The sequence below is a fragment of the Panthera leo genome, chromosome C2 (genome assembly GCF_018350215.1).
Source record: "Panthera leo isolate Ple1 chromosome C2, P.leo_Ple1_pat1.1, whole genome shotgun sequence".
In the NCBI taxonomy this organism is placed as follows: Eukaryota; Metazoa; Chordata; class Mammalia; order Carnivora; family Felidae; genus Panthera; species Panthera leo.
Genome location: NC_056687.1, coordinates 118,003,882 through 118,017,025, shown reverse-complemented (window position 1 = coordinate 118,017,025; position 13,144 = coordinate 118,003,882).

Here is a 13,144-nt window from a genome sequence, read left to right as displayed (position 1 = left end):
TGTGAACCATCATATATGTGTATGTATGTGCATAAACACTCATATGTGTGTAAATATGTATATATATATATACATATATATATAAAGATTCAGTCATATTCATAATTAAAGAGATGCAAAGCATAACAAATTCTGTTGGCAAACAATCACTCATACAATGCAAGTGGAAACACAAATTAGTACAACTGCTCTGGAGGGGAATTTGTCAATAAATCACAAATACATATGTGCTTATCTTTTGACTAGGCAGTCCCATTTCTAAGGCTCTATCCTAAAGCGCCTCTAAGAATACAAAAATATATATGGACCAATTAATTTAACATTGCTTTTAGTTTCAAAATATCACATATAGTATAGCCTGAATCCCTTACATAGGAGAATATTGAAAAAAAAGTATGCTATACCTACATAGTGCAAGTATACGTAGCCATAAAAAGAAGCAGAAAGATCGTTATGCACAGTTTTGCAGTGATTTGCAGAATATATTGTTAAATGAAACACGCTAAATGCACACAAAATGTATAGTATATTTCAAGCAAAAATATAGGAGATAGAGAAAACAGAGATGTATGTGCTCATTGGTACTAAAGAATTACAGATCATTTACAAACTAAAGAGATTATTTACCTACTAGGAAATACGTTGATAAGGTTGGCATGAAGAAATATGGTGGTAAGGAAGGAAAAAGAAAGCATTATTTCTCTGAGCATAATAGCTTTGATTCCACAAACTATGGCATAGTTTCACACAAGCAAAATACAAATTAATAATTAAAATCACTGAGGTATGAAGGAAATCAAAATGGAATACACATAGTGTATTAGTCAGGGTTCTCCAGAGATGGGGAACAAAAGAACTAACCTATGTAACTTTGGAAAACAGCATTTTCTCTAAGGCTAAAAATAGGAAGTGTACATTAGTTAGTAAATCAGTTTCCCATGGGGGCATGGGTGAGCAACTCAAATATTACTGTGTTTGTAGGATTATTTAAATAAATAAATGTATTATAAATAATAAGAGTGAGGTTTTCTGGCCACCAAAGAAAGTGTCACAATAAGAACAGGGAGAGGGCTAGCATAAGCCTGTAGTATTATTAGATTTGACAAATCAGAGAACTTGCGGTTTTTAAGATAGAGAGACAGAAATAAACATAATTGTGTGAGCACTCTTGAGTCAGAACACACACACATTATATATATATACACACATATATATGTGTATATATATGTGTGTATATATATATGTGTACATATATATACACACATATATATGTGTGTATATATATGTGTGTATATATATATATATAATGTGTGTGTGTTCTGACTCAAGAGTGCTCACACAATTATGTTTATTTCTGCACATGTGTGTACATATATATACACATATATATATGTGTATATATATGTGTATATATATGTGTATATATATATGTGTATATATATGTGTGTATATATATATATGTGTGTATATATATGTGTATTACTAGTCAGAACACACACACATTATACATATATATGTATATATATGTATATATATATGTATATATATATCTCAGATATCATATATATATATCATAGCCCTATCTGCTGAGAGGACCTAGAAACAATGACATCCCAATAGCAATGAATATGCTTAGTCTTGGAGTTTGGCTTCTAAATTCCATTCTCCAATAAAAGAAATTAACATTATTTGGAGAAGTAGATAATTACTAGTATTTGGACAGAGAAAACACAAGGTAAGCCTGGAATATATTGTAGTGTCAGGCAATAAAAAGTCCTTGAAAAAATGATGGGGGGAATGGCAAAAAGGACACAGGATCCAAAACTGAAACAATTTGGGGGAAAAATAAATAAATAAATAAATAAATAAATAAATAAATAAATAACTGTAATACTGGATTATGACACAAAAGATAAAATCAATATCACGAGTCCATGCTGATATGACTGTATCACTGAATAAATAAATAATAAATAAATAAATAAACAAATAAATAAATAGACAAATGACAGATTTGCTTATAGAAGAATTCCTGTTAATAAATGCTAGAGAAATGAAGGAAATGACCAAGTGCCATTAGGCAAACAGTAGTAATTTCTGCAGTTTGCTAAGAATCAGTGAGTAAAAATTTGGAAGCAATAGAATATAAGCATAGTAACAATGTATCCTCCTTAAGATATTTATCAATCACAAAGGGAAAAAATATTAAAACTACAATGAAGAAACCCAGCAGATCCAACCTTATGCAAGTGAAAGACAAGTAAAAGGAGGTATATAGCAAATTTATTCTTAATAGCCAAACTCTTGAAACAATCCAAATGGCCAGCAATGTGAATGCATATACAAAATGTAGTATACTCAAAATTGAACACTATTTAGCAATAAAAAGTAAAAAGTCAATGATTGACACATGTAGAAATATAGATGAATTTTAAATGTATTTTTCTGAGTGAAGAGAGCTAGACCCAAAAGACTGTTTTATGCCATCCCAAAAAAGCAAAGCAGAATTCTGGTTGTAGACGCAAGGCAGGATGGAAGAGAAGAAGGGACTGATATAAACTGCTATGGAGAATTTTGCAGTGATACTAATACTCTATGTCTTGATTTGGATGGTAGTCCCAAAATTAGATGTGTTTCTCAAAATTCATAAAATTGAACTCTTAAAATGGATGATTTTTTTGTAGGTAAATTTTATCCGAAAAAGGCAGAATTTTAAAATGGGTGTGCATTCCATTGACACTGCATTGTCAAATGATGCCAAATAAAACTATTTTCCAAAAGAAATTGGCAGGAAGTCCGTTGAGATTGATTAGGCAAATCTGGAGGTTCCCTGGAATTTTATTTACTTGAGCCAAATGAGACCTTAAGTTTCAGGCCTGAGAATAGGAGACTTCAAGAACAATGAGTCTTTTGAACCTGAAAATCCACAGGAGTTTGGAATCTGGGAAAGCTACTCGATGAAGCACTGTCTTTAAGAACAAAGTAGGAGGTAAGTAAGGCAATGAAGTCCAAACCGCATTATCAGGACAATAATAGTAAAAACATATTATTTCTCAAAACTTTGTCACTTGAACATATTTGTGCCTTGAGTTCTTTTTCTCTTATAGAACGAATTTCATAAGACTTGGTAACCAGTGAATTATGAGAAAGCAGAAAAAGGAGAAACAAGCATAAATCCAAAGCATTTAATACAGGTGATATTCAGAGTCAAGTTCTCGAACTTGGTTGGGGTAGTAAGTTATTAAAAGATTTAATCTGGTATACCTGAAAACATCTAGGTAGTTAAGTCCAACAGGAAGATAAAAATGAGAGTATTAATCTTCAGGGTGATGCTGGGATCAAAGGTACAGCTATGGGCACCGTATGTGAAAACTCAAAGTGATGAAAGCTATCACAATCTAGAGGAAAAAAAATTCAGATAGAGAAAAGCAAAGCACAGAGAAAAGAATTTTCGAAATTCTTACTTGTGAGTAGGAAAGGAAGTAGCCAAATCAGTAAACAAAACAGAGAAACTGTTGAAAAAGAAGCAAGAGAATTAGGCAATCATAGAGTCCCAGATACTCAGTGTGAATACCTTTCTTTCCTCTTTAGCTGTAAAACGTATTCTGAGAATCTCTTTACTTTCTCTCTTCAGTTTCCCTTTCTTTTCCATATATTCTTGTACTCTGCCTTTAATCAATTTGACACACCTACCTTACCTTGAAGAAAATTAAAACTGGATAGTATCCAGAGAATAGGAATAGAGTAATTTATTATTTTATGCTAGGTTATGTTACGTTTTCACTAAAATGTATTTTAAAAGTCACTACATATTAACGGTAGTTGGTAATTTTGTGCTGCTAAAACTTCTAAGGCAACAGCACAACTCTTGCTATAATGAGCAGTCCATTATGCACACATGTAATATTCACTGGGTGAATTATTAGAGTTAAATGAATATCAGGCATTCACAAGTGAATTGTGTCATAAAGAACTTATAACTTTAAATTGAAAATAGTTGTGCTGTTATTTTTAACAAATGGCAGACAATACAGACTACAGTATGAATATCAAATTTAACCACTATATTTATTGCCAGATTTCTGCCTAATTTAGAGATACTGAACCATCAATATATCTGTCCAAAAATGCAGCTTCTCACAGTTATAAGTAGAGAAAGACTTAGAGCATTTACTATATGCTGGGTAGTCCTAAACACATTAGGATTTTTTATACGTACCTCAAGCACAGGTTATTTTAGATATTAAATCAACAAGGACTCTGGATTATCAACTTTGTTCCTCATTGTGTCAAAACAGATCACAATACATTTTAATCTATTGGAAAATTGTCAAAGCATATTGACCTTTACAAAACAAAACATGTTTTTATCATCTATCAGGAAACTATAAAATTGTTTGTCTTTGGAATCAGTAAATGTAAATATATATGTATGTATATATATATACATCTCTTCATGTACAGATTCAAAACAATAAAGATGGCTATGGCTTGATATTGTAGGCACTACTGTAGGATCATTAGACAAGGTACACCTTTAATTTTTTTTTAATGTTTACTTTTTTTTAAAGAGAGAGAAAGCTCAATTGGGGGGACAGACAGAGGTGGGGAACAGAGGATCCAAAGCAGGCTCTGTGCTGACAGCAGAGAGCCCCATGCAGGACTCCAACTCATGAACCCTGAGATCATAACCTGAGTCAAAGTCGGATGCTTAGCTGGCTGAGCCACCCAGGCAACAAGATACACCTTTGAACCATAAGTGACAGCACAGTCACTTCCGCAGGGAGAAAGCCTGACTTTTCATAGAAACATTCATACTCTGAACTAGGCGGCAAAGTCAGCCTTTGTCCCCTCCATCCCTGGATATTTTCTCCAGGGTTTTAATAGTTACTTCCTGAACTTTCATGCCACTCAAATGGCCTATGCAGCTAAAGCAATATGATTATGTAATTTTAAATAAAATGGAGAATATGGTGGAAGGTTTAGATAGTTATGTCTCCACAAATTCCCTGGCCTTCATATGTTTTCATCCTTCACTCCCCTTCCAGGCAATGATCAAGCACTAAATGACAATAATTGTATTTGCTGAGAAGAAAAAAATACCATCTGCATTCCTGGGCATTTACACTGTGTGGAATTTTTCTTAGAACATCCCATACCACTCACTCATGACAATGTTAGTATAGTCATATTAGTATTAGAGTTATTCTCCCAGAAGAATATGATAAAATGATATATTTTTTCCTAATTCAGCTTTCTGGTGAATGATAGAACTGGAAAGAATATTGGAAAGTTATTTAGTGTAATGCCAAGTTTGTAGGGAGAACACAGGTGCAGAGATGTCAAGGGGTTGACAATATTGGCATCCAAAGATCATTAACAGAAGTGTCAATGAAAACCATCTTTATCGAATCAATCAGCCTACTAATCATATTTCAACCTCTTTTCTACTAACTAAAATGTAGAAAATCTTTTTGCAGTGCTCCAGAATGATGATATAAAAAGTGTTCAGACAATCTTGTAAATTGGGCTTTTAAAATTAATATTCACTTTTATCCTTTGCAGTTTTATGGAAGGTAATCAAAATAGTTTGCATGTTAAATCACATGTAAAATAAACTATCTTTTTAGTAGGGAGATTTGCATTAAAATTCAGTTCTGCTGAGGAATTTATCAGTGAGATCTTGGTTGGCTCATGACCAAATATATGATCCATTTCAATCTTTTGAGTGCTAATATAATAAGCAATATTGTATAGAGAAAGCTTTAAGATTTGCTTATTTTATTATGCACATTTAGCCACTTTCAAATTCCCCAAAATTATTTTGTACTATGTGTGTTACAGCCATTACGAGGTAAGTCGGAAAGGCACAAAGGACCATACTTTTTGCTTAAAATTTTGTTCATAAGATCACCCTGAAAGGCTTATCCTTTGGATATCAGGTTTTTATATAATTCATAGATATAAAGTACTTTTAAAGCAATCTATGGTAGAATCTCAAGAGCAGATAAGCAGATTGATCTCAGGAATACTTGTAGGTTAAATGAAAAACTCAGTAGGAGTTGAAATGAATACAGGAGTAATTTCAAAATGTGGCTGGCCTATTTTCAACTCCATAGGCTACTACTATACTTGGATTAAGGGGAGAAATGCAAATGAGTTAGCATGCACAGATATTGACAGAACTGTTAATAAAACTCATCTTTACTACTAATCAATCGACTAATTATATTTTAACTTCTACTGTCTTTTATAGACAACTATGCAATAAAAGTTTCTATAAAAGAACCTCAGATTCTACAAGTGACATTTTCAATTAGAAAGACATGGGAGGCATATAACACAAAATATACACTTCTGTGGATAAAATCTGGCATTTAGCTATTGATTTAGGTTTAAAAGAATTTCCAATTGAGTGAGAGGAAGGCAGAGTAGCTAAATGACATAAAATTATATTTTTTAAGAGATAGTGGTAAATATTTCTTAGCACACTAAAGGGTAAAAGAGTATTTCTTTCCTAACATCATATATACTCGAAGTTTTTCCTTTTATAACTATTTTTTCATATAAATTTTACAGACACCCACATGGATGCAAAGACTGACCTCTCATGAAACACCTTGTCATCTTTGTATTTTGTCAGAGTTGTTTTCTTGGGTGGACTTTGGAGGTGTCAAGAGTCAGACTGTAAAGGAAGACCTTACTATAATCATTAACAAGTAGGCATATTCTTTTAAACTCTCAGATGAACTTGAACATATAAGCTCCATGTAAAGGCCACAGAACCTAGTAACTATAAAGTGTCTCTCCTGCAGGGATCCTTTAGTGTCTACTGGGCATGATGTGTTTCTAAAATTGCTGCCACTTGTATAAAGACTTTTCTCCTGTGTGGTTTCTCCACTAAATATGAAGACCTAAATTCTAGATGAAGCTATGACCGCACGTCAGATTGATGGGCTTTCTTTTCTTTGTGGATATCTTCATCAGTTTAAAGATCAGATCTTTGAAAGAACCATTTGTTATTCAGAAGACAATTATAGACAAATTCTATTTTCCGATTTGTTTGATAAATGGTCAGGTGTTATTTTCATTAGGAAAAGTCCTCATGCTATGTAGAGTCACAGGTTTTTTATTTCATAAAGTCTCTTATTTGGCCTTGGCGAATGAAGGCCTTGATGTAGTGGATAAAATAGATGGTGAACTAAGGTATTCTCTGTAATTCTTCTTTGGAGGTTTATTCCTATAAATGCTCTTCTGTCAGTGTCATTCTTGATTGATTGTAAAATGGCATTTGCTTTCAAGATAATTCTAATTCATTCGTTGAATCACTGTATTTTATGTCCTGAGGAAACACCATTTCCATGTCCACCCTTTGTGTTCTTTTTTAAAGTTTGTTTGTTTGTTTATTTATTTATTTACTTATTTATTTTGAGAGAGAGAGAAAATCCCAAGTAGCTTCTTCTGCCCTGTCAGCACAGAGCCCAAACACAGGGCTCCATCTCACAAACCATAAGATCATGACCTAAGCCAAAAATCAAGAGTCTGACACTCAACTGACTGAGCCAGCCAGGTGCCCCCCCCCTTTGTGTTTTTTAAACACAGTTTTAAAAGTTTCATATTATTCATTTTAAAAATTCTTACTGCGTTTGTTCTTGAACTCTGATAATTCTCCTTGAAAAGTCACCAAGAACTTTCTGATTTTCTCACATTTTTAATCTACTTTCTTTGAAGTTGTTAGGAAAAGAAACACTTGAAATTTGATGTATCTATTAAATTTAGAAATAGACATTCTCTATACCCCAGCAATCCTACCTTTTTTTTTTTACATTATCTACTCCTGGAACACACTTATATATGTGGATCATTTATATTATTATGTTCTTAAGTGTTTACAAGGGTCATTTTGCCTGAATTTTTGTAGTGATACAAAATTTTTGAACAAACTTAATGCCCACCTATAGGGACATGTCTAGGTCATGATATGTAAATGCAATGGAGTAGCATGAAACATTTTGAAAGAATGATAAAGGTTCATATATATTAACAGGAACATTCTTTAGGAGATATGGTTAAATCAGAATGAGATCTTGCCATCTGCAATGATATAGATGCAGCTAGAGTGTATTATGCTAAGCGAAATAAGTCAGTCAGAGAAAGACAGATATATGATTTCTCTCATGTGGAATTGGAGAAACTTAACAGATAAGCATAGGGGAAGGGAAGGATTAAAAAAACAAAAACAGAGAGGGAGGCAAACTGTAAAAGACTCTTAAATACAGAGAACAAACTGAGGGTTGATGGGGGGGTGCATGTGGGGTAAGTTAAATAGGTGACAGGCATTAAGGAGGGCACTTTTTGGGATGAGCACTGGGTTAAATATGTAAGAGATGAATCACTGGGTTCTGCTCCTGAAGACAAGACTACACTGTATGTTAACTAACTTGAAAAAAGATATATGAAAATTAAGAAAAGAAATAGACAAAAACCAGAAACAATTGAAATAAGAACTTAAATGAACTTAAGAAAGTAATATAAGAAATAGGCAAAATCATATCAGATTTGAAGACTAATGTATAAGGTTCCCAAGGGAGGGTAGATTCAAGTGAAAACTTAGTAAATAAATTTTTAAAAAAACTTGTAAGAAGAGCTGGAATCAGCCAAGAAAATGAAAATGAGATTAAGAAAAAAAAGGAAACAAAACAATCCAAATATAAAGAAGTCGGAGATGGACAGATGAGGTTGAGTACGTGACAAATGGTGACTATGAAGAAGAAAGCCAAAACACTAAAATAAAATAAAACTTAAAAGAGTAATTCAAGAAAAATGTTCAGAAACAAAAGAAAATGTGAACCTCCACTTTGAAGGAGCCTATTGAGGAAACTGACCAAGAACAAACAACTCTAACATCTACTCCAGTGAAATTATAAGACTTGAAAGGGAAAGAAAAAATCCAGAGGGCCTGAGGCAAAATATAAAATAAATCCACAAATGCAAAAGAATCAGAATGATATCAAATTCCTCTTTCAAATATGTAATAAAAGGCAATACGGGGCAGAATTTTCAAGAAACTTAAGGAAATAAAGGAAAAACCATAAAACTTAAAGAAGTGCAGGACAAGTTATCCAAGTTTCGAGGGCACAAGAAAACAGGCTTGAGTATGGCAGAACTCAGAGAATACTTTACAAATGTTTCCAAAAAAGTCTATTCAGGGATGAGCTTCAGCCAAAAGATAACTGCAACAGCAATGTAAAAGGACTGGCAGGTAAGCATTTCACAGATTTAATTAGAGAGCTATGTTTAAAACAAGGGTGGGTTCGTGGATTAAAAGTCTATCAATAGAAATAGCACTTCTAATTTATTTTGACAAAGAGGAAATAATACAGCTAATAAAATGAGAGGAGAAGAGAAGGTAATGTAGAATAGTATAAATTGACTGTACTAAATGAGAATGTATGGGATTCAAAGGATATCATTTAAAGAAAGCAAAAGTTAACTAAGGAAAATGGGTTTAAGAATCTGCAAATAGTATTAATACAAAAGTAGTGACCAGAACAGAAAGGCAAACCTTCCTGAAAGCCCAAAGAAATTAGAGGGCAGTGGGAAACAGCAAGAACAAAAACTAAGAACCCAGAAAAGCAAAGAGATAAAGAAACACAGTACTTAGAACATAAGATGGCACAACTCAGACGAATAAACACAAATACCGTATGACTTCGCTCATATGTGGAATCTAAAAACACAGATGAATAAACAAACAATAAGCAGAATCAGACCTATAAATACCAGAGAGCAGAGGATGATGGCTGCTGGAAGAGGGGGCTGCAGAGATGGGCAAAACGGGTGAAGGGGAGTGGGAGACACAGGCTTCTAGTTATGAAATGGGTAAGTCACAGCTATAACAGGCCCAGCATAGGGAATATAGTCAGCGGTATTGTAATAACATTGTATAGCGACAGATGGTAGCTATAATTGTGGCGAGCACAGCATAACATACAGAGAAGTGAAACCACTATGTTGTACGCCTGAGACTAATGCAACATCATGTATCGACTCTACTCAGATAAAAAAGTTAAAGATAAATAAATACAAAAGATGAAATGACAGAATTGAGACCGAACGTAAGAATCATATCGACAAATACGAATGGGCTTGACTTGGCTCTCTAAAGAAAAATAACTTAAAATTGGCTTATAAAACAGAATCTGACCGTGTGGTATGTACAAGAGACACACTTAAAATTCGGTGACTCAAACAGGCCGAAAATAACAGAATGCGTAAAGATGGACCAGACAAAAAGAAAACAGAGCTTAGAAATCTGATAGGAAAGTCGACTTCAGCCAAAAAGCATTAAGTGAGACCAAAGAAGAGATACGTTATAATACTAAAAGCCACAAACTAAAATGAGGATAGCAGTAAAGCCTAATAAACATAAGCAGTTAGCAAATCGCATAGAAACCTTGATGATTCATTTTATGTGTCCATTTGAGGGGGCCCGGAGATGCCCAGGTTAAACATTATTTCTCGGTGAGTCTATAAGGGTGATTCCGGCTAAAATTAGTATTAGAATCAGTAGACTCAGTATAACAGACTGCTCTCAGCAATGCAGGTGGGCACCATCCAATTCATTAAGGGCCTGATTAGAACAAAAGAGAATGTGTCCCCTTCCTGCCTGCCTACCTGAGCAGGGACTTCAGTGTTCTCTTGCCCTCAGACTGGGACTCACAGCATCAGCTGATGTACACCTGCTCCCCAAGCCTTTGGACTCAGACTGGAATTACACTACCAGCTTTCCTGGGTCTCCAGCCTGCAGAGGGCAGATTATGGGACTCCTTGATCTCTGTAACCGTGTAAGCCGATCCCTTCACTCTCCTAGAGCCTGGGGAGGCCAAGATCAAGGCATCAGATTTGGTGTCAGGTAAATGCCTGCGTCCTCACTCGCTGCCATCTTCTCACTGTGCACTCACATGACAGAAGGGCCAGGGAACTCTGTGGGGCCTCTTTTATAAAGCACTAATCCCAAATATGAGGGTGGCCCAATCACTGTCTAAAGGCCTCACCGCCTAATAATATCACCTTGGGGATTAATATTGCAACGTATGAGGGGCGCCTGGGTGGCTCAGTCAGTTAAGCGTCCGTCTACGGCTCAGGTCATGATCTCACAGTTCGTGGGTTCGAGCCCCGCGTCAGACTCTGTGCTGACAGCTCGGAGCCTGGAGCCTGCTTCGGATTCTGTGTCTCCCTCTCTCTCTGCCCCTCCCCCGCTCGTGCTCTGTCTCTCTCTGTCTCTCAAAAATAAATAAATGTAAAGATTGCAACGTATGAATTTTGGAGAGACTGGGATATTTGGAGGGACAAACATTCAGACCATAGCACATATTTTATTCATTATGAATAAAACCTAAAATTGTATCAAACATAATTATGGAAGTAACCTGTTTATCCCATTCATGAGTATAGTATTAAACCTACTTAGTCCCATCATCTTCCTCTTTATCTTCCATGCTCCAGGAATTTCTTTTATATCTCCCCTGCCCCTTGGAATCACTATAGCCAACCAAAAGTACTGCATCAAAAATAATAAACGAGAGGGGCACCTGGGTGGCTCAGTCGGTTAAATGTCTGACTCTTGATTTTGGCTCAGGTCACAGTCTCACAGTTCGTGGGCTGGAGCCCTGCACTGGGCTTCGTGCTGACAGTGTGGAGCCTGCTTGGGATTCTCTCTCTCTCCCTCTCTCTCTGCTCCTCCCTGTCTCATGAGCACATGTGCACACACGCTCTCTCTTTATCTCCCTCTCAAAATGAATAAATAAACTTTACACAAATTATAAATGAGAAAGGCAATACTATTGACTCAGAATATTAACAAAACTCAAATGAATGTGGTTACACACACTTTCACAAGCATACACTCACACGCTAACATTCACATTCACATACTGAGCCCTGAGGATAGTTGAACAAAAAGCCATTGCCTTTAAGGCAATTCGGCATTCCCAGATGATATGCTAATGAAGCAAGTGAGCAGTTCTAAGTCACTGATATCACATCATTCAGCACACAATTTCCAAAAACAAGTTAACGAACCAGTTTTTAAAAAATCATTGAGAATAAGCACAGTTTGACACATACCAATGGAGCCAGTCCATTTGCTTGCTGAAATCGACTCTATCTTGGGTCCTTTCTAAACTAAAGCAAGCTTGACATCAGCTGTCATCAGAAATGGTACAAGAATAAAAAAGGATAAGTGTACCCTGAGACTGTTGACAGAAGTACTATTTTCTCTCCTGGAGTAACTATATTCAAACCACGGTAATGCCATAAGAGCTAATTACCTGATGAAAATGTTCTTGTGAATAGCTCGTGTCTCCAGAGAACTCTTCTTGCTAGATTTATTTAAAAATATTTCAAGTAGAAACTCTTTACAGTACACAAATATTTCTCATTTTGTTAAATACCTTTAAAGTAATTATTCAAAAAACTTGAATAAAAAGAAGATAGGTTTCCTCATTCGGAGGTACTTGCACATCATTTGGTTGTGTCTGTGCTTGTGTGTGTCCTTGTCTGTGTCTCTGGAGGTTTGTGTCTGCATGAGGACAGACAAACTTGGATTCTGTCCATCTGTTGTTTCATATGTACATTCTCTCAGACAAATATCCACGTGTATTTTACTGCTCTTAGAAATGCTTCAGTTCAGAGTTTCTACTTGAAACATTTTTAGGTAAATCTAGAAAGAAGGGTTCTCTGGAGATATGAACTATTTATTATAACATTCTTCTATGGTCCAGCATGAAATGTCCTTTTCTTCACGCTTTCAGGCCTCTTTACTGCCTATAACCATTTTTGTTAATCCAATTGATCCCTGCTGGATTATTGGTGGTCTTTCATTCATCTGCAGGAACATCTTTGGAGGGTTCAGAACTTTATCTGAAAAAACATCAAGGCTCTACCTGACACCTAGTTCTATGTAGAGGAAAATTCTCCCTCCAGAATTCTCTTACCCACTGACTGTTTAGTCTCCCAAGATTATATATCACAGTCTGATGCTTTAATGTTTATTGTCATCTTTTATCCCATTACTTTTGGTATTAAAATTTCTACTTCTTTGATGATCTTTATGTCTAGACTCTGCATTCATGACTGCCGA